Genomic DNA, 5267 nt, shown 5'->3' with positions numbered 1-5267 from the left:
GGGAATCCCAGTGCTTCCAGAGAAAGGCAATGAAACCACGAGGAACAAAGTGCTAAACGTCCTGCTGCAAGTCTTCGTGAAGGGAACCACACAGTTGGCCATTGTGGGAGACAAAGATCAAGAGGACTGCCATGACAGTCAGGAGTTGATGAGTTTGCCCAGAAGGCACTCTCCAGCCCTTCCAGCTGCACCACCTGCTACTGTTGCTGCTGAAACTCCATCTTGGAGATGCAGGTCTGGTATGCCTCCAAGGGCCTCCTGGATCATAGGACTGATAAGTGATTTTCTCTTTCATGCTGGCCAATTCTTGCTTCAGGATTCTATTCTGATGGAGCTCTGTAAAGTCATTTAGTTGTTCTTCTAATCATTATACCTATATCACTACTCTTGTAGTGTTCAAGCTTCTTTTGTAGCTGGAGGAGGGTTTGGGAGGATTTCTGGTTCTTTTTCTCAAAGACCTGCTTGATGCGGGCTGCCTACTGCTTTTCTGCACTGTTGGCAAGCTTCCAGTATGCGGCAACATTGTTGTCCCGGGCTGTTTGTGCAATCTTGATCTGTTCTGTGAGCTTCAGGATCTTCAGGATGGTGAGCAATAACAGTCTTTGCGTGCTGATGTCCTGGCATTATCCATGGAGTCCATGTGGATGCTGCCATCGGTGCTAGCAGCCACTGACTGCACTGGACATCTGGGCAAGGCTGCTTACTTCCAAATGCTCTATGTGCTCTTCAGGTGCCTCCTCTCCTGGTAGACTTGCAGCAGCAGCAGCAGCACTAATTATTTCCATCATGGTGAGCTGGTAGGAGTATCTGTCCTGGTGAAGACCTGGGCTGGCCTGACTGCATCACAGCTGCCATCTCCTGACTAGCTCTCCTACAGACTTGAGGTTTCCCTGTGGGGCCTCTGGCTTGCCCTGCCGACTGTGCAATCTCATCCATCTCTTCATCTTGGGTGACACTTGGATCTGCTTTAGGACTGGATTCAGAGCCGTGGGGTGAGTGGAGACACCCCCAATCAGCACTTGTGTCCTGGCTGTGCCTGAACTTGCTATATATCCTATGGAGACACTCCTGTGCTGGTGCTGGGCCAGGGGCTTCAGGCCTTGGCCAATCTCATGAATGTTCTCCAAAGCATCCTGAGTCATTTTAGACAATTTTTGTTCTGCTTCTGTTTTCTGGCTGCTGCATCTTGGCGTTTGCCTCCCGCATCAGGGTCCACTGCCCGAAAGCTCTATATGTAGACTAAATATGCTTATTTGCACCATTCAGAATGGTTGAAACACAAGACTGTCAGATTAGATAAGCGTGGTGTCACTTCCCCAGTGACTAGCAGGCAGCCATAAGAGGAGGCTCCCTGCTCATCTTCATCATGCCCTTCTTCATCATGCCCTTCTTCATCATGCCCATCTTCATCATGCCCTTCTTCATCATGCTCCTCATCATGCCCATCTTCATCATGCCCATCTTCATCATGCCCTTCTTCATCATGCCCATCTTCATCATGCCCTTCTTCATCATGCCCATCTTCATCATGCCCTTCTTCATCATGCTCATCTTCATCATGCTCATCTTCATCATGCCCATCTTCATCATGCCCCTCTTCATCATGCCCATCTTCATCATGCCCAACTTCATCATGCCCCTCTTCATCATGCCCATCTTCATCATGCCCTTCTTCATCATGCCCATCTTCATCATGCCCCTCTTCATCATGCCCATCTTCATCACGCTTCCTCAAGTACGTGCAGAGATCTTGCAGGAGAAGGGGCAGGGAGGAGAGAGCAGGCAGTGTCTCCGCCAAAGCCGAGGTCCAGCTTCAGTGTGGCTCCTGAGCTGTGACCACCCACGGGGCCATCCTGCAGCCACCGCCCAGGCGACCCTGCCCGGTGCGGCCTCTGCGGGGACAGGAGCGCAAACCTGAGGGAGGGGCGGAGGACACGGCTGCTCTACCACCGCCCATAACCTCCCCCCCAGAGCGCTTCTAATCGAGAAGAGAGTCCTATAGCATACATACTGTACGTCCATATCGCTCAACTTGACCTCAACGTCAGCATCCAGAAGTCTCACACTAAGAGTATATTCTGTTTAATGTGTACAATACAAGTGTACCTTTGCTTAATTGATTAAGGCAAGTAGTTTATTAAGCCCAAGGCACAGGCTCAGGTTCCAAATAGGCCAATATATTTTTTGTTGTTTATAGGTTTTTTGTTTTTTTAAAGGATACTTAGATTACAAAATGTTACACAAAAAATATAAGGGATTCCCAAGTGCCAGCTCCCCACAGCCCCCACTCCTCCCACATTAACAACCTCTTTCGTCACTGTGGCACATTCTTTGCATTTGATGAGTACATTTGAAAGCACTGTGGCACCACACGGACTATAGTTTACACTGTAGTTCACACTCACCCCTCGTCCAGTCAGTGGGTTACGGCAAAATATACAAAGGCCTTATCTGTCGCTGCAGTGTCATTCAGAACAACTCCAAGTCCTGAAAATGGCCCTACATTACACTGCTTTTGCCTCTCCCTGACTTAAGAACCTCCAGTGGCCACTGCCTCCACAACAATGATATAATTTCTTCCATTGCTAGAATCACAATAAGTCTATGTTAGAACCAGTAAGCCCACTCTAGCCATAGTTCATTCCCCAATCCTGAGGATTCTGGGATGGTGATGCCCACTCCACCTCTAATCGAGAGAGACAGGCCAATATTTAGAAGAATTCCCTTCTTCACTCATTACTTCGTATCTCCCTGCCTTCCCCCTTTTCTTTTCCTTTCCTTAAATTCTCTTTTTTAATCCACTAGTTTCTTTTTCGCACATCTTTCTTTTTCCCTTGTTTTCTCTCTTAAAACTGAAAAGTTTTTTAAAATTCCTTATAATGTGTGGGACATATTAAAGAAACTCCCAAATATGCAGATGCAGATGGGTAAAATAATGTAGCTTGAAGTACTTCAAATTTTTTTTCCTACTCAAACTGCTTCTGTCTCATTACATTCTAGTATTATCATTTTAGTGCTATAAATTTGTACACAATAATATATATACAATATATATTATAAACACAAACATTCAAGAATGTATACATATGTGCATTATAAATATATATGCACGTAGTTTGTATATTTAAATAATTAACATTTCCTGATGTTAAGAGGAGATTATAAGTAACAAACAAATTCCTTAGGCATGTTAGAAGCTTAACAATCCTAAGGGCAAAGAAGGCTGAGAGAGCCAGAGAAGCTTCCAGAAAACTACCTAACCTGTGGAGTGGTGTAGCTCAATGGAGGAATGCCTGCCTCACCTATGCTAGGTTCTTGTTCAAGCCCTGGTACTCCTCAGGGAAGGGATTCAGAGAATGACCCAGGGGTTGTCAGGTACCTGGCCAGCACCTAGTGACATGGAATTTATAGACTGAGTTTTTTTGTTTTAGTTTTCCCAGGCTGTTATTTTGTATTATTATTATTTTTATTTATTTATTTATTATTCTTTATTTTATTCCCTAAAACCAGGTACCTTACCTGTGGAGGGCAGGCTGCAGGGTGATTGACTGATGATCACCAGCAGCCTGAGACAGTTCCTAGGTGCTTAAGAGGAAAGCTGTTTTTTCCTGCTTGTTTCTTCCTTCTTTGTTTCCTTTTTTCTTTTCCTTATTTTTTCCCCTTCACTTCTTTACTTCTTTCTTTCATTTTTCCCTTCATTGCTTTTCCACTGCTTTCCTTTCATTCCTTCTCTTGTTTGGTCTTCATTTATTTTCTCCTTCTCATCTTTCTGGTCTTTCATTTTATTATATTTTATTCTTGTTTCAGTTTTTAATTCCACCTATTTTATCCATATTCCTTCATACTTTTTTTCACTCTCATTACTTATTTTTTCCTGGTCCTTTTATGATTCCTTTTCTATCTTTAAAAAATATATATTACTATCATATTTTTTCTTCTTCTCTCTTTTTGTGTGGTCTTAATATTTTTTCAATGGAACACAGAATACTACAAGGATACTGAATAAGTGAAACCAAGTGTCAAACAGGAACCTTAACATAAAACAAAACAAAATAAAACCTTAGAGTAGAAATACATCTGAATAAGCCCATCAAGATAAACAGATGACTAACATCAACAATATTTACAAACCATACTAAAAAATGGAAAGCCATAGCCCAGTCTAATGAGTAAACTGAAAAAGAGGAAGAGACACAGAACATGGAAAAACTAAGCAAGAATGTCCAAACAAATATCATGAATCAATTTAATGAAGTGAAGGAAAAGATAAAGATTATTAAGAAGACATTGTGGGAACATACTGAAGAAATTATAAACATACATAAAAAGATAACAGATCAGATGATGATAAATGGCACAATACTAGAAATCAAAAACACAATGGAAGGACATAACAGCAGATTTGGGCAGGCAGAGGAAATACTTAATGATGTCAAATAAAAAACATCTGAAATTACACAGATAGTGGAACAGATAGATGAAAAGAAAAAATCAGCAGGGGTTCAGGGAACTGAATGCCAACAAAAAATGAAAAAACATATGCATTATAGGCATCCCAGAGTGAGAAGGGATGGCAGGCATAGGAGAATTGGAGGAAATAATGGCTAAAAATTTTCCAACTCTTTTGAGTGACATGGATGTATATGTCCAGGAAGTGCAGCACATTTGAAACAGTATAAATCCTAGCAAGTCTACACTGAGATATATACTTATCAAATGATCAAAAGCTCAGGACAAAGAGAGAATACCAAAATCAGCAAGAAATAAGAGATTCATCACATAAAAGAGAGATTCAGTAGGATTACGCACTATGCACACCAATGTTCATAGCGGCATTATTCACAATTGCCAAAAGTTGGAATCAACCCAAATGTCCATCAACAGATGAATGGATAAACAAAATGTGATATATAAATACAATGGAATACTACTCAGCTGGAAGAAGGTATACAGTACTAACACACGGGATAACATGGATGAATCTTGAGGACCTTGTGTTAAGTGAAGCAAGCTAAGCATTGAAGGACAAATACTACATGACCTCTCTGATATGAAATAAGCAAACCAAGCTGTCTCAGAGAGCTGGAGACTAGATGATAGGCTTACAGGAAATAGGGGGGAGAGGAAGGTTGTGAGCTGATGCCTACATGGGTGAAATCTATGATAAAGTGGAAGTAAGTAGTTGTGCAGTGAAGGGATAAGATGGGGCATAGGAATACTGTTGGGTGGGGCTTTGCATGCTTGAGGGGGGCCTGGGTTGGGAGGAT

General features: G+C 42.2%; 1 pseudogene; it reads right to left on the bottom strand.

The window, feature by feature from the left end:
* Positions 1–344: 344 nt before the first annotated feature.
* Positions 345–4828, bottom strand: LOC131280260 (transmembrane and coiled-coil domains protein 1 pseudogene; annotated as a pseudogene).
* Between the last annotated feature and the right edge of the window lie 439 nt (positions 4829–5267).

Source organism: Dasypus novemcinctus, chromosome 10 (genome assembly GCF_030445035.2).
Source record: "Dasypus novemcinctus isolate mDasNov1 chromosome 10, mDasNov1.1.hap2, whole genome shotgun sequence".
Classification (NCBI taxonomy): domain Eukaryota; kingdom Metazoa; phylum Chordata; class Mammalia; order Cingulata; family Dasypodidae; genus Dasypus; species Dasypus novemcinctus.
The sequence above is the reverse complement of the archived record's forward strand: the minus strand, read 5'-3'. Positions and strand labels throughout refer to the sequence as shown.